Source organism: Mytilus edulis, chromosome 9 (assembly GCF_963676685.1).
Source record: "Mytilus edulis chromosome 9, xbMytEdul2.2, whole genome shotgun sequence".
In the NCBI taxonomy this organism is placed as follows: domain Eukaryota; kingdom Metazoa; phylum Mollusca; class Bivalvia; order Mytilida; family Mytilidae; genus Mytilus; species Mytilus edulis.
Window position 1 is genome coordinate 81207554 of NC_092352.1, and position 21306 is coordinate 81228859.

A 21306-nucleotide genomic window follows, 5' to 3' on the forward strand; every position below is an offset into this window, starting at 1 on the left:
GCTTAAAATTGTTATAATAATAGAGGCCAAAACAAGACTTTTTGAATACTTTGTAAAACCTAGATAGTTATTAATCAAAGAAACAAAAACCCTTTACTTCTCCGAAATCATTCCAACTGAAAATGTCAGTTTAGTTGTATACATACAGATGAACGCGTTACGGACATAATTTTGCATTTACTAATCAATACTTGTTGAGTTGTACAATTCATATTTCACTAACTGTTTTTCAATTTTCACTGAAGTTATATAAATATAATATATATGTTCGTGTTCCTAAATTCATGTCTTTAATGTGTAAAGATGTTTAGTAACTTTTTATCACAGTAGTATTGTCAGTTAAAATATTTTGGTTAATCTTTGGTGATGTATTTTTTTCCCTTAAGTTAAAGGTACATAGAGCAATATGATCTCTTTTTAAAATGCATCAATATACTTTTCTATTGAACCGTCTAAAATATATTATAAGCTTATATAACACATTCACCTTTTAAATAATTTCAATACATCAGTTTTATTTAAAATTAAAGATAATTCTTCTTCTGAACACCCCCCCCCCCCCCCTTTTTTCTTCTTTTTTTTATATGTTGTATCGAAAAGAAAGGATCTGAATCAGAATTTACATCTATTTTTATCTGTGATCATGTTTCATTGAACGCAGCTGTGTACCTAGTTGCATGGGGTTGATATAAATGACATGTTAATTGGAAGTTATGCAGTTACTGATAAGTTTCCTTGTCAGTTTTACTGGATAATTTAAGAGTGTTAAGGCCAATTCAGACTGGAGCGTTGTCAATGTGCACAACTTGTGTTTTTAAATTATAAAATTTCAATAGCAAGGTCAACATTCCAAAACTGAATGATTACCTTTGGAAGACAAAAGTTTAGTCGGAAGAATAGCCTGCTACAATATTGTACAGATGCTCGAAAAGCATCTTTAACTGTTGTTTTTGGGAGAGGAGTCGTCAAAATTATAAAAGAGGATGTGTCAAATTCAGAGGCGGATTTAGAGGGGACCAGGGAGCCCCCCGGGTTTCTGGGGGAAGTTTGGTTGATTATATAGGGAATCACTGAAGCATGACCAGAGCGGACCACCCCCCCTAATCTTAGGCAGTCAGTGTGCCCCCCCCCCACGTATAACATATCTGGATCCGTTAGTTAAATTCCCTATTCTCATACTATATATTTTTCTTATCATGGAACTTAATGCATTAATTCCCAGGGGAAGGCTATAGGGATAGCTTGAATAGGTCTTTCAAGCTTCATTAATATATGAAAAGGGTGGGAAATTTAAAACGGTCAGGGTTATTTCTAATTAAGTGTCTGATGCTAGTAGTATTTATCGTGTTGCGGTTAAAACCACATTAAAATTTTGTAAATGTGTCAGATGTTTCCGGCATTATTTGTAAATTTGCACCCATTTGACATCAAAAATAGACTGTAGGAATTTGCAAGTGTCGATAAGCTTTGTTTTAAAAATGTTTTAAGAGGGAATGGCAATGTAGCGCAAATCAGATCATTATATAGGTGTAGGTCTCCATTTTGGTATATAAATATCTGGAAATATACATAGACATGTATATCATGTTTAAACAAAAATATACATTAGAAAAGGGACAGGTTATAAGCAGATCCGGGTGGGTGGGGTTAGGGGGGGGGGGGTCGACGGGGTCGCCCCCCCCCCATTTCCTGAAGAAAAGGGTTGATTATATAGGAAATCACTGAAGCATGACTAGAGCGCCCTCCCCTTAAGGTCAGTCATTGCCCCAAACCCCTAATGAAAAGTTCTGGATCGCCACTGCAGGTATATGGCGTCTTAATGGCTGACATCTACCTCCAAATAAATGAACAAATTAAATTCAAGATTAAACGGCCTTTTGGGAATAACTTTTTTGAAATGCCTATTTATTTTGATATTTATAAACATCATACAATAATATTTCAATAAAATCTTACTCGCAATGGGGATTCCTTGAAAATAAAGAGAAATTGTCTTTCAAATGACAGCACGCAGAACATGTATCTATATACATGTATGTTACTGTACGGCTTCGTTATCGATCCGTAGCATACCACATCGTCTTTGTTACATGTATATGCATAATTGTGTAAATTATGTTTGCATTTTAACCCGTTTGGGTATTATGGTTTGCAAAAAGATTATCAGCTAATTAAACTACTTATTTGGGTTTTTTGGGCCGCTAATTTGGGCTTAAATTTTATTTAAAAATTACCAACTTGAATGCCAAAAAAAATCTAAAAATGTATATATTATAGACCAGGCATGTTTCATATTAAAGAATTCCCATAATCAAGTTCTTATCAATATTAAAGTCAAACATCGAGTAAGAAAAGAGAAGATAAATGTTTAAGTATCGAGTTAACAAAGTAGGTTCACATTGTCGATCAAACTCAATCAACACTGATCGATGAAGCCACCAGAAGATTGATTTGACTCGTTCAAAGAAAATGTTCGGGTGTCTATCTTGCTTGACACTGATTCCAATTTCTATGCGATAACCTTTGAAAGTCAATAAAATTCGAATAGGGATCAAGAAGTAGAATCCATGCACTAGATATTCGTCGGGAAATGTTGGTATATATATAGAGTGATCAAGAAAGGTCATCATACAAATATTTGAGGTAAACGGACAGAAAGTCACAGGACAAAAGTCACAAGACAGAAAGTGAAAATTTGATAGGACAAACTAAATCACACTTACAATCAGTCACGCCGTTGACGAGGAGGCATTAATTTTTAACCTTGTCTGTTCGTACGTATACGTAAAAATGTACTAATCTTATCGGGGCCTTTTATAGCTGACTAGGCGGTATGGGCTTTGCTCATTGTTGAAGGTCGCATGATGACCTGAAGTTGTTAATGTCTGTGTCATTTTAGTCTCTTGTGGACAGTTGTCTCATTGGCAATCTTACCACATCCTCTTTTTTATAAATACGTCCGTACGTTCAAAAAATGTATCCGTTCTTTAACTTTAGTTTGCCTTAACCAAATGTAAGAATCTCACACACAATGCTTATCACCACATAACACATATCAAGTTTGAATTTTGGTCTCAATAATTTTCACCGTTCCAGAGTTATGCCTTTTACAAATATGCAAAATTGCTGAATATTTCGTTTCCTGTCTCTAACTCAAATTTGCCTCAACCAAATGTTATGAAGTTTAAAAATGCTTACTGCCACAAAACTCACATCAGGAACACACTTTTAATGTTCTTGATTTATGAGCCTTTATAACGTCTTATGCAAGCGGGGGGATTATCTGCATATGGCCCATGCACACATTCCCTATTTAGTTTTTTTTATTAAGTGTTTTCTTTTTCAAAGAAAACTAATCTCAGAACTAAATTGTGACTATTTTGCCAAGTGACTTTTTGTCCGTGACTTTTTGTCTAGTGACTTTCTGTCCTACATATTTTAATGGTCAGTACTTGATAAGCTTGACTTTTACTTGATAAATAAATATATACGACGCTTGGAGCTCAATGCCATTAATCTGCGTTTTATCTGTTTTCTAGATTTATTCGAACAATACTTCTTTATCACTGGCTGACTACTGCCACCATTAATAAATCCAAACCTGACCTATATTCGACTCTACCAAACTCGATCGCCTTTTGATTCCTATACTTAAGCATGCACATGCACGAGTACAAATGATCGCTACAAGACTCTATGAAAGATATCCACATAGATAGGAAGATGTGGTATGAGTGCCAATGAGACAACTCTGCATCCAAGTCACAATTTATAAAAGTAAACCATTATAGGTCAAGGTACGGTCTTCAACACGGGGCCTATGCTCACACCCAACAACAAGATATAAAGGTCGATAAAAAATTACTGGTGTAAAACCATTCAAACGGGAAAAACCAACGGTCCAGGTCTGATCTATATATATAAAAAAAAACGATAAACGAGAAACACTCTTTCGATCGAGGTATAATATATATCTGTTATTAGGGGCTGAAGGGTCCTGCCAGTCCATTCCATTATTCAAAATATTCATTTCATTATTTAAAATTGGCTATTTTTCAATGTTCACGCGTAATTCGTTAGTTTTCTCGTTTGAATTGTTTTACAATGTCTTATCGGGGCCTTAAATAGCTGACTATGCGGTATGGGCTTTGCTCATTGTTGAAGGCCGTACGGTGACCTACAGTTGTTAATGTCTGTGTCATTTTGGTCTTTTGTGGATATTTTTCTCATTGGCAATCATACCACATCTTCTTTTTTTATATTTCCTCATTTTTACGCATGTTGTTGCATTTAGGTCCTCCGTAAACCCTCTTATAGTCATTGTGAATCAAAATATAGCTATAGTGTCACAGTCATTTTTTTTTTATATTTATTTCACTATTCACCGCTTCGATTTGAATAATGAAACATAAACCATTTTATTATTCATCATTCATTTTTTAATATTGAATAGTGAATAGTGAACTATGAATAATGGACGTACTTCAGCGCGGTTCATATATGATATATGGGTAGGCCCAAATTGAATACTAACTTTTTTGCAATCTTTATAATGTTCATGTCGTGTTTTTGATACTTTTCGTATTTCATCGAGCACCCATAATATTTCATAATTGAAGGATGGCTAAAATATAGAAATAAGAAATATATTGTTTATTTTCAAATACCACAAATATCTGCCAAAGACCAAACGACGGTAAATTAAACAAACAAGTTGATAGACGGCCTTCAACAACGAGCAAAAGCCATAAAATGTAATAAATTGTTAGACAATTCAAACGAAGATCACCAACAGCCTTCGGTATGTTATGATAAAACATGATAAGACAGAAAGCAAAAAATCAGGTCCCTGAAAATTTGATTTTACCCTGAACACAGACTTTAATTTTACATGTGACAGAATCACGTTGTTTTATACTTCGTGCTTAAGAAAATAGACACATGCATGGCCCAGAGGCGGATTTAGAGGTTTTTTTTTAAGTTGGCAGCCCCCCCCCCCTCCCAATTTTTGGTAAAACAAAAATGGTTGATCAAACAGGGAATTGCCGAGGCATGATTGCAGCGTACCCCTCTTCGGCAGTCAGTGATCCTCCCCCTTATGAACATTTCTAAATCCGCCACTGCATGCATGGCAAATCAGAAAATAAAAGTCAGGAATAAAAGACCAGTTTAAAAATCTTTGTTTTCTACTAACACTGTCTATATTTTAAAAAGAATATTTAAGATAATATCTTATTTGAAAACTATTTACTAGTAGGTTTGTTTGAAATTGGTGAGAGAAAACAATGTTGCAGGGAGAATAAAGATTTTCATTGAACTTTATATTTTACTCTAAGTCATAAGCCCTGATTTTACACATAATTTAGTTTTATCTCAGCATGTTATCAGTAATCTGTTACATATATAAACTTTGTGGTCACACTTTCTCTATGGTTCACTAATTGTAACCAGATGTATGTTGACTAAGTTAACCTCAATGTTAAACTGTTTTTATCAGAAATTATTTTGTATAATTGGTATGTCCCTGTCCTTCCACAGGTTTCATTGTATTTTCTGCTCTCTCTGGTCAAAAATATGATGATTTTGAAAAAAAATCTGGGACTATTAGACCCCGTTTACACTGACAAATAAGATCGATCTTATCGAACGCGGCCCTTGTCTTTTTAAGATCGATTCAAATAAAGATCGATTCAGTTTCGTTGCCAGTGTAAACAGGGTCTTATACTATTAGTATAATAGTCCAGATAACATTTATAATAAGAAAAAAATACAAGATTGATAATGAAAAAACGAATATTTATTTTCTATTCCTTGTATTTCTTAATCTAATTTAATTTAATAAAATGTATGGAAAAAAAAATCTAGATAAATTTCTCATTAACTTAATGACTTCCTATTTTTTTAAACTATTGTTGAAGTGAATTCAGGAAAAAACAAAGATGTATCATAAACAATTATTCCAGCATCGACAAAGGATCTGATATATATATATATTTTCGTGCGTAAAAATTAACTCTTAAGTAGGCACGAGGTATGCATTGCCCTGCCTGTCTAGTTTGTTTAAATGATCAAACAAACTTTCAATTCCAAGTGTAATACGTAGCTGTAATTAATAGAAAACAAAAACTAACAGATCTTGGAAAAAGGGGGAGGGCTTAACAAAAATATTGTCCTTGATTTATGGATTCATTTTTTATTTATTTTAAATTTTAGATATTGATTGAACTTAAACATACTTTGGAGTAAAGTAGTTTTGAGATTTTAGCTACCATTTATTTTACTTAAACTGCGGAGTCCTTGGGACTTTTCTGCGTGACAATTTCTTTTTGGCTTACGGTAATTCATCTTCTTGAATATTTTGTTTTCTTGGGAAAAAAGTTCTCCCTTGATGTCTTTAGCAAAGGTTTTAGGTCCAAAGTTGCATTCAATTTCTCCTGATTATAATTTAGATAGACACCCTTGACCCTAAACAAGAAAATCTGGAATAGGTGCAAAATGAAGACTTGCTGACAAGAAACCTGTATTTGAAAGACAATCTACTGTAACATTTTTTGCAAGTGTCTGAACGGTTTATTCAATTTCATTTCATTTTGAATATTTTATAAGTTAGTATAAACTATACGAAGATTTCAATTGAACAATTTGTTTAACTTTAAAAATCATCAGAATTAATTAATCTATAAGTAAATTTGATAATTTCCAAGCTGGAAACGTTACAAGGTTTAAAGAAAATCCATAAAATAGGGTAACAAGAATTCTGATGATTTGTGACCATAACGAATCACCTTCACAATGTTATTCTATGAAACCCTACTATAGAAAATTCTAAAAGGTTCTATACGGAACTAGATACTAGCTTTTGATCATAAACAAGGTTCTATCCAAGTTTGGCAGAAATCAATGACAGTTTGAGAAGGTTATTATCATTTTAAAACCTTTTACCACAGAATGAATATTTGTGGAGACCGCAACCAACTACGACGGAATGTAGGATGGCTATGTATCGCTTTTGCGACTAAAGTTGCAGGCTCGACAAAAAGGGAGAAATATTAAAAACAAGAAAAATATCTGAAAAAACTGAAGAAAATAAAACATAGTAAATTAACTAACATGCGATACAAAATTTCAAGAAATTCCATCAAGTAATATGGGAGAATATTACAGCACACACAACTATATAAATCGAGATATAAATGTTGAAAAATAAACTTTGAAGTCCAAAGAGAATTTGAGCAAACTGGATTTTATGACAATATGCACATGACTTTGTTTCATTTTAAGATAACAAATCCATATTTATTTAAGTACAAATGCAGTAACAGCAACACATGATTTTCAAAAACTTGAAAAACATGAACTTGTTTCAGCTACCTGTATTTACCTATCTGGTTAATTAGTATGATTGTTTTGATAAGCATTCCTTTTTGTTGTAATAACTACTTGCACCTTTTTTTTTGGCATTTCTAAAGATATCTTACATATCTCTTCCTATGTAAGTCAATAAAGGCATATTGCCAAATTCCATTTCTACAAAAACTGAGGTAAATATGTCATTTGATATATAACATGGTGTAGCTTTTGGTGTCATTTCAACGTCGCACACGCCCTTGTCAAAATCAATTTTATCAAAAGATAAACGAAAAATATTAATTACACCCCAAATGACTATCCCCCTTTCTCCCCCATAACAGTACAATGTATTTATCAATTTCTTCTTTTCCAGCCTTGCCCATTAATGCTTGACAATATCTGAACCTATGTCATTCTCTTTTTAAAAGTGTGTAATATCAACTTCTGATATCAAACTTTCACATAGAATCGATTCTAAATTGGCTAGATTTGATTTAGTCAGTTCTATACATAGAACAGTATTAAGAACTCTTTATCTTAAATGAAAATAAGTCTTATTAATAATAATATATACATATTGTGAAGCCAAGGTGGTCGAGTGGTATATATAAATATATAAATATATACAACTCGTCTAAACATCAACCTAACAATATTAGATCTGTAACTTTGCGTTCGCAAATTTTTTGTTCTTCCCTCGCCGGGATTCGATTAAAACTGACGAGGAAAGGTAACACACGGCCGCTGAAAGCTTTATTATTGTGGAGCCCAGGTGGTCTTGTGGTCTAGCGGGACGGCTACAGTGCAGGCGATTTGGTGCCACGATATGTCAGTAGCATGGGTTCGAATCCCGGCGAACCCATGCTACTGAGATATCGTGGCACCAAATCGCCTGCACTGTAACCGGCGCGCTAGATCACACGAACACATGGGCTTCATAAAAATGAAGCTTTCGCTGGCCGGGTGTTACCTTTCTTCGCCAGTTTTAATCTAGCATCGTACTACAGTACATGCTATAAAAGGCATGAAGATGTTATTTTTACAGATCAGCTAAATTATCTATATATATAGTGAAGGATCCTACAAATTAATGTAAGATACAGTCACAGAAATAATTATATTTACAAGTACGTCTGAACCAGTGACAATTTTACAACAGATGTATCTATCGGATCACCAGCAGTGATGGTGATACATGACTGTGTACATTCTGTATATACAACTCGTCTAAACATCAACCCAATAATGTAAGATCTGTAAATTTGCTTTCGCAATTGTTTTGTTCTTGTTATAAATATATATATATATATATATATAAACGAGTCTAAATTGAAAACTACGTTCAAACCTATGACTGCGTTGGATAAAAACCGCAGTTTTTATACGTGTGCATGTCAAACAAATTTCGTTGTAGAAGGGTCTAAAAACAGCACAAACAACATTTTCCAAAAGACCAAAAGAGTGAAAATGTATATTTAAACAAAACGCATTTGACTAACAGGTCGAACAACTGATGTTCTTTAACCCTGCTGACTGCCATTGACGATTGCCAAATAAAAATATATATATAGGGCAGAACAAACAAAAAATGCGAGAGTAAATTTACAGATCTAACAGTTCTACCTATAACAGTTTAATACAGTTCTATCTAAAACTGGTTCTGACAGTTCTACGAAGAACAGTTTTTGGGGTAGAACTGTTCTAGGAGAGTTTACAACAGCTCTATGACAGATTATTCTGACAATTCTAACGAGAGATCAGAAGTTATATCCACTGTATGATTCCAAAAGAAGGTCCTGCATTTATTGTTCCCCTTCTTTTTTTTTAAATCAGGTCGTCATTTTGCACTTTTTTTTTGAATGACTCAGAGGACATAAGAGAAAAAGGTAAGCACGTGTAACCTGCCCCAAACGTTAGATTGTGTTTACGATAGAAACAAAAAGAAAAAAAAGCTGTTTACTTAATAAAACAGAATAAAAAGGGTGGGTTACGCCAACCTTGATATCCCTTTCCCAGTCTAGGCGTATCAGTGCATGTTCATAGATCTCCGTTGTAGAAAAACATCTTCCTATATCTATTTGAAATACATCCAATTTGGGGTCCTCATTGCGGTCTGCTTTTAAATCATTTCGATTTCTTTCAGAAACAAATAAAATACAGAATTGTGAAAAATATAAAATTCAACTTTTGAACATGTTCAGTTCAATATAACTACATATGTACAGTCATTTTGAAAATGAATTATCTTAATTTACTTGTCATAGTGTTTCTGAAAAACTAATGCGCGCCAATGTAATTACGCAAACGTAAAAAAAAACAAGGAGTAATTGTAACAGGATGCTGTTACGAAGTCTCCCAAACAAAGCTCCCATAACTCGCCATTCCTATGGTACCATCCATTTACAAGTATTCAAACAGGAGGGGGTGGTGGTGAACAGCAGGGACTTTACCTACATTTCATTAGATTTGTTTTATCGTCCCATACAAGAATATATATGGTTTAGGGGTGGGGATCTCAATCATTTAAAAGTTGTGGGGTGGGGGTGACCCCATGGACTCTCCCTATATTTCATTTGATGTGCTTTATTCTTCCATTCAAGAATATATATGGTTTAGGGGTGGGGATCTTGACCGTTTACAAGTTTTCTATCAAGATGGGGGTGGGGTGACTCTCTAGGGACTTCCCTTTTATTTCATTTCATTTGTTTTATTGACCCCTACAATAATATAGATGGTTAAGGGATGGGGATCTGGACTGTTTACAAGATAATAGCACATTCTCAAATTGAACAGGGTGGGGATGACCCCAGGTACTTCCCTTTAATTTCATTTGATTTGTTTTATCCTCAAATTCAAGAATGTATATGGTTTAGGGGTGGGGATCTGGACCGTTTACAAGTTCTCAAACAAGAGGGGGTGGGTGACTCCCTAGGGACTTCTCTTTTATTTCATTGCATTTGTTTTATTGTCCCCTAAAATAATATAGATGGTTAAGGGATGGGGATCTGGGCCGTTTACTAGTTAATAGCACGTTCTCAAATTGAATGGGTTGGGGGTGACCCCCCATGACATTCCCATTAGTTTTATTTCATTTGTTTTATTGTCCCATTCAAGAATATATATGGTTTAGGGATGGGGATCTGAATGGTTTACAAAATAATAGCATATTCTCAAATTGAAAGGGGTGGGGGTGACCCCATGGACTTCCCTTTTCTTACATTTGATTTGTTTTATTGTCCTCTACAAGAATATATATGGTGTAGGGGTGGGGATCTGGACCGTTTAAAAGATAATAGCACATTCTCAAATTGAATGGGGTGGGAGTGACCCCCGGGACTTCCTATTAGTTTCATTTGATTTGTTTTATTGTCCCATTCAAGAATATATATGGTTTAGGGGTGGGTATCTGGGTCGTTTACAAGATAATAGCATATTCTCAAATTGAAGGGGGTGGGGATGACCCCCATGGGACTTGCCCTATGTTTTATGCAATTTGTTTTATTGTCCTTTGAGCATTTCTGACGACTGCATGTGTCTATCACTTATAGTTTTCAAGTAATATTCTTTTGAAAATTTTAGAAAATAAAATCCCATAGGATTCTATTGTAAACCCCTCCCTTCTTTCTGCCCCCCAAAAATACCCCTAAATAGACCCCAATGCACAAACGAACAATAAATTGCTCATCTAGACATATCAGTCTAACATTCTATGAAACCCTAAGTTAATCTGACAAGCGATTTGTAGAAACGCTGCGGACAAGTTCATTTTTAAAGTGGCGGAAGAAGAGGAAGAAGGAGAAGAAGAAGAGGAAGAAGAAGAATAATAAAAATAATAAGAACTGAGCAAAAACAATAAGTCTCCAAACTTTGTTTGGGAGACTTAATAATCACAAAATGCGCGCAAATGAAATGCGTCCGCATAACTTTCACTTACGGAAAAGCGATTTATGTTGTACAAACGGGTATCATTATTTGCGAAAGAGTCGTTAGCAAAATACGACGACTGGGAAAAAAAATCCCGTTTACTTCGTGAATATTGTGAAATTTGCGCTAAAACAGCTTTTACTTTTTTTTTAGTGTGCCCTTTTATACTAGTATGCGGCACATTTGGTTATTTTTTTTTAAAGAATTATCCACCCATCTGTAAAACTGTGTTGAATATATTAAAAAGAAAGACAAATTTTAAAATGTATAATCCTAAATCTTTACGCTTTCCAATGTAATGGGAGATAACTTATTTTTTTTAAATAAATATTTTCCTCTGAAACAGATATGATTGTTGACAAAAAGAGTTACATCCCATCATAAATATTATCAAAAAAGTAATACGATAATTAAAAAATATCTGACAAAGTGCACTGTATAGAAGTAAATTTCGTATATATATGATTATTATAAATATCAAATGAAAGAAAAATGTCAAAATGTCAAAATATATTTAGTTTATAATAAGGGGGATAATCAAAACTGCTTGTTTCTAAAAATATATTCTATTTGTGTTGTTGATATGTACATAATGTACTTCGATAAATACATGTTGTTTAAACTATTCATAACTGAATTATTCCTTATAAAAGACGATAAAAATCAATCAATGAAATTTAGCCATTATCCAAGCTCTTGTTATTTGTTGTGTTTTGTATTTTCTGTTACTGGGATAAAAGATAAACAGAACGTCCATGGAAATCTGACGATGACCTTTACTTACTTGAAAATCTCTAAAGGTTTGGGGGATTTTCAAGATTTAAATATTGATTTACGTAAGTTGTAAATATTTTTTCAACGAAAGTTTCTTTTTTCTTCTTCTTCCTTTTGAACAATTATAATAAGCCCGATCGTAAAGTCGTCTTGTTTTCTTAATAACGTTTTCGCTCCATTTTATTTTGTACAACATGTATTCATATGACAGTAGTGAAGCCTTGTTGACCCTTAAGAAGAAGAGTTACTTCATCATTGAAATCAAACAAGAAACATAATATAAAAAAGAAGATGTGGTATGATTGCCAATGAGACAACTATCCATAAAAGACCAAAATGACACAGACATTAACAACTATAGGTCACCGTTTGGCCTTCAGTAATGAGCAAAGCCCATACCGCATAGTCAGCTATAAATGGCCCCGATAAAACAATGTAAAACACGTTACCAAAACTGGCATTAAATTTCAAATTTACCGAAAAAAAATTGATCCGTATAAACTTGTTATTTAATCTAAATTAAATTTCAGTTAAATCGTCTGATATAAGTAGTTTCGATAAAAAATAAACGTATACCAAAACTGGCATTAAATTTCAAATTTACCGAACAAAAATTGATCAGTATAAACTTGTTATTTAATCTAAATTAAATTTCAGTTAAATCGTCTGATATTAGTAGTTTTGATAAAAAAATAAACGTATATTTAAACGAAAAATTTAACGGTGATAAACTAGATTTAAACCTTTTAAATAACAAATTTAAACTGCTATTATTTTTCAAATAAATAACAAGTTTAATAACCCATAAATCGGAATTAAACTTAAGAAAATAAGAAATTTAAAAAAATTATTAAACTTTCATAAACTACTAAAATAATTCTTCATAAATCAGACCTGAAATTCAAAACTAGAAATTTAATTTATGAATAAATTTTGTAAACGTATCATTTCATGCAGTGTGAATTATGGTGCTTGAAACAATAATCAGTTAACGAACTATGTACTTATAACTGTTTTTTAGTGTAATTCTTTTTGACTGTTTGCTTCTGGCATATATAACTGGTTCAACATGTTCAAATAATTTCTTTTTTGTTATACAAATAGAAGCAAACACAGTTTCTTTAAAATTAACATGTATACTGTTATATTGAGTGTTCTATATTAGTTTCTTCTAGACCTTTATAGATAAACAAAAAGTAAAATCACAAAAATACTGAGCACCCCGGAAAATTAAAAACGGACCGTCCCTTATAAAATGGCTAAGCCAAAATATCAAATGAAATGACCATATGATTTTGCATTCCCTTAACATTTGACTTAATGTCACGTTAGCAGTTTAGTATTGCATCAACGTTTTTTCAGTTTATGATCAAAATGTGGAATTATGTTCCCAATGTTGTTGTTACAAACACAACTCATGCATTTTCATCGAAATGTTATCAGATATCAGTAAATTAGTAAAGTGGAATATTGTTCAAACGCATTACTATTTGATATAATTTTATGTAATACATGTTGAATTGGTAACAGTTATGAATATTCTATAAAGCTCTGGGATGTTCTAAAAGGCATGTCAAAAGACGTCTAGACAAACTTTAAGGCATTACTCAACAGCCCTTGTATATATTATTTGGCAAAACTTTTAGGAATTTTGTTCCTCAATTTACAACCACTGAGTCGATGACATTGCTGGTGGAGATTTATTTTCCCGAGGGTATCACCAGCCCAGTAGTCAGCACTTTTGTGCTGACATGAATTATCATTGATATGGTTATATTTATAAAGTAACTGTTTATACAAATTTTAATTTTTGAAATACTTAGGCTTTTCTACCTCAGGCATAGAATACCTTAGCTGTATGTGGCAAAACTTTTATGAATTTTGGTCCTCAATACTCTTCAACTTCGTACTTTATTTGGTCCTTTTAAACTTTTTTGGATTCGAGCGTCACTGATGAGTCTTTTGTAGACGAAACGCGCGTCTGGCGTATATACAAAATTTAGTCCAGGTATCTTTGATGAGTTTATTTAAGTTGTTTGTTTTTCTAGACAGTAAATATACGTTAAGCTACTAAATAAACCAGAATAAATAAATTGAAAAGGAAATAAACCCGACTGATCAACCCACCTTGCAATATAACATTGCAAACAATTACTTAGTCAGATGCGAATATACGCAAATCATCATTACTACTATTATAAACTTACTTTGTCTCGATATGTACATTGAGTTACTGCACAGTACACCATTAATCATTTTAAATAAACACTGACATAAAACACTCAATGTTAGTTATATTCCAGAAGTGATTAAAATCTGAATAATTCATGTTCGAATATACTAGTAATTCTGATTTTGTTAAAAAAAAAAATCAACAGAGGATTTTGTAATACTTGATGTTGATATATCTAGCAAGGTGGTTCTACTCTGAGATCAGTATTTGTATAATTTTAATTTTGAAATAGATATATAAGAAACTACAGATACTAGCAAATATACTGCAAACTTTGTTCATTGCATGATAGAATACATGTATGTACATAAAGATCGAAATCTGTTTTATCCTAGCCTTAATAGGTATAATTATATTCCGTTATCTTTCAGCAGTATCTGAAAAAAAGCCCTCAGACCATCCTCAATATTCGAGTGAGAACATTTAAGCTATCAATTACAAAATATTTTATAACATTAGCTATTAATTGAGCATGAAAGTAAATCGTGATTCTTTAAATATATCATCGTTTACTTCGCATACAGCTTAACATTATCTTTACGTGTTTATGAATCATGTAGAAGGAGTTTTGAATATCTGAAGAGTGGCATCATATGTTAAATAAGGGCAACCGTAGTATACCACTGTAACACATCGATTGAGACAAAAACAATCAAGCTTACAAACTCAAAACTGCTTCTGATATCAATTATTACTATTGCATATACCATTATACATATATCAGAAGTAATTAATTTGCATATGACATACACAATTACAATATTGCGATGGGGAATTCATATCTTAATCTCGGTAATATGTAAACGAGTTTTACCAGACACAGATATGCTCGTACATTAATTTAAATGAGCAGAGGGAATTGCTGCTTGGTAAACTTCTCTGATGAAGCCGCTGAACGATACAAAAACATAAATTTACAGGACTTTGGAAGGTTAGAAAAACAAAGTTGTAATGAATGATATAAAAAAAGTTGTTATGAATGAAGTAAACAAAAATATAATTAAAGAGGTGTTTAGAGACACTGCAGACAATATTTATAAGAGAGGTGAAACATGTAATGATGACCTTCCTTATCACATGAGCAAATAAAACGCAGAAATTTGACTCTGCATGTTTGTGATGTTTGAATTATAATACATAGCTCAGTATAGTTGGCAATTACAATTAAATTGTAAAAAAGCATAATTTTTACTTTAGCCATGTCTTTTTCTTTTTATGAGTTTAAATGTCCCTTTGATATCTGTCGCGCATCTTTTTTTTTTAAAGTTTTATTGTTTTGAACTGTAGCTTTATGTAACATGCATTGTACAGTTAGGCAAACGACTGCGTTGAAAAAACATAGCCATACAATACCATGTTATTTACGCAATCAGTTTTAATTTACAAAGAAAATAGAGTAACAGATGTTTGCTTCTCTTGCTTTTTCAGTTTTACATATATTTCGAATTTTCTGTTTTAATCCATGTAGTGTCATTACAAATGTTGTACGCTAACCCCTTCTTTTCTCTCCATAGTACTATTACATAAAGTGTAACTTTATTATTGCAAATCTTATAAAATCCTTTTTGTCATAGTTTTTTGAAAGAAAAAGGAGCCAAAATGAAATGCACGAAGAAAGAAGAAAGAATGACTTCCAGCCAAATTTTTAATCGTATATATCTCGAAAGCAAGCACATGACCTTTTCAAGTTTTTATTTTCTTTTAATCTTCTTTATCCACATACTTTTAATAATAGCAGTCTTTTAAAAGCTTGTTATTTTGAAACAGATTAGCAAATATTCTTGATCCTGTTTTTTATGGATTGGAGACTAGAACATTAACAGACAAAAACGACAGTGTAATGCAATTGCAGTACACATTCTGAGGTTATAAAAGTTCATACAATTCTCGTCAACAACATTACACATTGTCTTACAGTGGGTGGAGCTTTATATCGATATATAGGTATTTATGTAAGGCATAAATGAATTTATGGTCCCTCAATACTGCCGTGATTGTTGCTATTGTTTTAGCAGGTTTCTTGTGTAAATCGATATCCGATCAACCAATGAAAAGTCTCCTTTCCGACAACACCTTCATTTAGAGAAACAAAGAAACAAAATTTTATCACATGAAAAAATTAATTCGTAGATTTTTCGCATACAATTGTTTTGGGCTTTATTTAGAACGAACAAGCTCCTGTATGCCTCTCTGTACATATACATTTGTATATCGTTGTTGTAACCGTGTTACATTGGCGGTATTATAAGTACAGTATATACATACAGTCTATATACCTTTCGAAGCACTAAAGTGTATATTCTGTTTTTACTATGAACAGGAGTTTAATATTGTCACTGTTTTCTTTGAAACTTTGTTAGTTTTTCTATTGTTTTTATATGCAACTATCTTTTTATATTGATTATGCTATTGCACTCTTAAGAATTCAGATTAATAAAGAACAGTGTTTACTTTCCTTTGAAATGTTATTTGGACCAGTAAATAACTTCAATTAATTTCCTTATGGTTTCCATCAATTACCTATGACAATTGTTTTATCTATTGTGATCACCCGCAAGCATTTCTATTATCATTTACAAATAATATTAAGTAAATGAGTCGAAAGATAACAACTCCCTGAGGTATATCTATTAGACTGTTTTGTGTTTTACGGTTTCTAAAAGAAAACAATGTATACGTATCAAACACAATTATTTCAATTTGACAGACGACATAGCAAATATCTCTTAAGAGGTTTTATGTCTCAATGTCAGTTAAAATCCGTTTTTCAGTGAGTAAGAATGTAAGCAACAACAACAATCAGGACTGGTATAGGAATACAACAAATAAATGAGCTGATGGACATACGAAAACATTGTCAAACTAATCGCTTAAACACACACACGTTTTGATTCTGACCTTAGTCGGGGATGCGATTTTGGTTTACAGCCTAACAACCCCTGCATTTTTTTGCACCTGTCCAAATTCAGGAATATCTGGTCTAGTTGTTGTCGTTTGTTGATGTGGTTCAAACGTGTTTATCGTATCTTGTTTATCATAAAGATTAGACTCTTAGTTTTCCTCTTCGAAAGATTTTTAATATATGATAAATTGTGTAATTAATTGCCCTGGAAAAGATTTTGAACTAAATTTCAAAGATAGAATGATACACAAAGAACTCGTCACTTCAATTACTTTGGATATAGATTTTCTACCATGCTTTTTAAAATTAAACATTTTGTTTTCAATTAGTACGGTCATCTCCATTAGGAGTTAGTGGGTTATTATATCAAATCCGCTTGCATAGACTAAGTATAAAAACAAGCAACACGAACAGGAAAAAAACTAACTTCCTTTAATATGTAACTAAAACAGCTTAATCATGTTAATGCTATAGGAAGAGTTGTTTTCAGAAAGATGTAAGATACACTATATTTTCACAATGAGTTGTATTGAAATACAGACCTCTGATGTGGTTTTTGAAATTTAAAAAAATGAGTTTTGTTAAAATGATTAGTTTCAGCATATATTTTATGTTGGTGTACATATAGTGATGACACCAAATACATTATACCAATTGCTAAAATTTTTCGAGTTTTTGAGTTTAATGTTTTCAATAACTTAATTGCTAATGTTTGTTTTGTAGTTGACACAGTTAACTTGATTTAACTGACAGACGAACAAGAAGGTATACATTAGAGTTCTAAAAATTATTACGATAATAAAATACGACAGTCATGTGTGCTTCTAAAAGAGTACGAAAGATACCAAAGGGCCAGTCAAACTCATAAATCTAAAACAAACTGACAACGCCATGGCTCAAAATGAAAAGAACAAACAAATAGCACACATGACAAAACATAGAACACTTAAGAATAAACAACACGAACCCCACCAAAAAACTAGGGGTGATATCAGGTGCTCCGGAAGCGTTAGCAGATCCTGCTTCACATGTGGCACCCGTCGTGTTGCTTATGTGATAACAAATCCGGTAAATAGTCTAATTCGGTAGGTCACATTCATGACACGGAAGGGGATTGTAGTTACGACGTAAGGAACATATCCGATATCACTTGTTAAACGGTTATTCCATAACGGTCAACCAACTCGTGATGGCGTCCGTAAAATTTACGAAGGAATGATTTGGAACTTTTGGTTTAATAGCTTCCTTGTGAGCAGCAACCCTCTATCAAGAAAATCATGATAGGAAATGCAAGCACGGGAACATCGTATCAATTGGGAGATATACACCCCGTATTCAGGTGCTGCTGGAATGTTGCTACTTTGAAATGGAAAGTTCACAATTGGAAAGCTGAAATCATCTCTTTTGTCGTAAAGTTTTGTTTTCAACCGACCCTCATTCTCAATTTCTAGATGTAAGTCAAGATATGAGGCCGACTTAACTATATCTGTAGTATCCTTTATCCCTAGCTCGATGGGATAAATGCATTCCACATAGTCACCAAATTTTGAATTATTTAGTGAAAAAACATCATCTAAGTGATCATATAAACACCATTCAAGTCATTTAATTTCCATTGAAGCCACTAACTCGCTGTGTTATATGCAATAAACAAAACATTTCTATTTTAATCTTAATTCACCTTACAAAAGGTTCATCTTAAAATCAATGTGATCATTATTAACTATACAGATTAGCAAGATGACATTTGTTTCAATTACATCTAATTATTGTTTTACGGAATTGTAGACTGTAAAGAGACTAAAATCTTGAAACAAGAGCATCAAAGGCGTAGTAAGTCAATGAATATAAAACAAATGAATCATGTCAACGTTTGAGCTCAAATCAATAGTGATTGACACGTTATATTTGTCAAATTCTGGTGAATATATCAATGTTCATGTTAATAATTGTGATGTGTTTTATACCTCATACAGATTTAATGCTATTTAAAACGATAAAATGAGCGCTTAACACTATCATCACATGCGGCTATGGTCATGATGGTATTTACACTGAACATGATAACAAAATATATAACCTCTGGGAGGACTATTAATTTCTTGTTGTTATTTTCTTGTCTTGAGGAGTGTTTGCATTTGTTTTGTCTTTATGTATGAGTTGGTTATTGTAAAAGAGGGATGAAAGATACCAAAGGGACAGTCAAACTCATAAATCGAAAACAAACTTACAACGCCATGGCTAAAAATGGGAAACTTAAACAGACAAACAATAGTACCCATGTAAAAGCTTCCCTTTAAGTTTGGTTTAATATTTATAGATGACGTAGGGAATCTTTTATTTGTTGATTGTTTTTTTTTTTGTTTTATTTCAGGGTCAAAATATTAAAACGAGTGTTGATATTTGTTATTGATATAAAAATAAGAAGATGTTGTATGGTAGCCAATTATACAACTCTAAAACAGACACCAAAATGACAAAGAAATTGACAATAAAAGGTTACTGTAAAGCTGTCAACCATGAGTGAAACCAATACGATTAGTCAGTTATAAAAGGCCTAGATATTACAAATGTTAGTCAATGAAAATTGAATGATACATTTTACATCATTTTGCCTAATAACAATTCAAGATACATTTATTTTATTCCAGGACCTGTTGTTATAAACATGCTATTTTTTTAATTTGATCTAGATTTCTTTTACTTTGTTAAGAATGTAAAAAGCCGTCATTCTGCGATCGGGGAAAAGTTGTTTTAAGAAAATATAGGTTTACATGTTGGTGATTATGTCGATTTTGTTTAGAACAGAATTATCATTTAAACAAGACTGTCGTGAATTAATTTATATCTTTATTTTTGTTATTAAAATATGTCTGCTTCATTCCAAATAAATTATGATCAATTACCTTCATGAATAATGTTGTTAAAATATTTAAATTAGATTGAATTAAACTCATTTATTTTTTTGTATCAACGGTAAAACAAAGATTTTCGATTGATAGTCTGAAATTACAATTTAAATACCCGTTATAAAGTAAATACAACAATTTTGTGCCAGATGCTAGTTATTCCCATTATATAACTTAACATGTAGTTTTTATTTATAAACTTGTACCAGGACAAACAGATGCAATATATTTGAAAAATTTGCGAATGAAAATTAACTCATCAAAGATTCTAGGAATGAAATATTTGTAAAAGACATATAAAAACTTAGTTTGGCAAAATTTATAGTATGTTTGCATTCAAAAATTTTACAGACCCCATCACGAGGTGATTGAATGTTATGGGATATAAGTTTCACATAATATAGGGTTTATTTTCCTAATGTCGTAACTGAAAAGCCGTCTCTTCGTTTACGAATGTCACTTATTGAATGAGATGTATTACCAGGTTCGAATTATTATGATCATTAGGATAAGTTCCACATGTTGAGTCAGATGTGCTTACCCTTCAACAGAGCATCTAAGAGCACCCCCAGTTTTAGATGCGGTTCGATTTGCTCATTGTTTTAGTTTTCTATGTTGTATTTGTGCACTTTAGATCGAAATGTTGTCTTTTTTTCTTTGTTAGATATGGCGTTGTCAGTTTGCATTCAACTTATGATTTTAAATGTAAAAGGAAAACATTCGTCCAATTTGTTTAATTTGCCAAAACATCAGCACTGTAATGCTATTGACACAGAATTGCTGTTAAACACATCAAAATGAATACAAACCTGTAATTTGGTATACATATTATTCGAATTACTAAAATTAACAAAGAGCTTATTTCTAAAGAGATGTCTACGAAACAGAAAACAGTTTTTACCTTCAAGACAAAACATTTACTTGTAATATCTTGATGTTGACTTATAGCTTTGACCTACATTTCAAATGTATCTTTATCGAAGTTAGTCAACCACCATTGTCATTTGTGTTTTACCTTGATTAGAATGCTAGTATGATATTCTACGTTATTGACTCCATGAAACTGTTATTATTCTGACACAAACATAGAAAACTAAACGATAATAACATTGGTTTCACTTCCCACGATAAGAAAATGTTACAACGTTCTTAAGTATCAGATAATAAAAATAATGTTATACATAATCTTTAAGGTTGATGTAAGATAATTATTT

At 32.3% G+C, this 21306-nt stretch overlaps 1 protein-coding gene across 1 annotated transcript in view; it reads right to left on the reverse strand.

The window, feature by feature from the left end:
- LOC139489170 (substance-P receptor-like) overlaps window positions 1-21306 on the reverse strand; it is a 70354-nt gene that overhangs the window by 45446 nt on the left and 3602 nt on the right. The window lies entirely within an intron of this gene.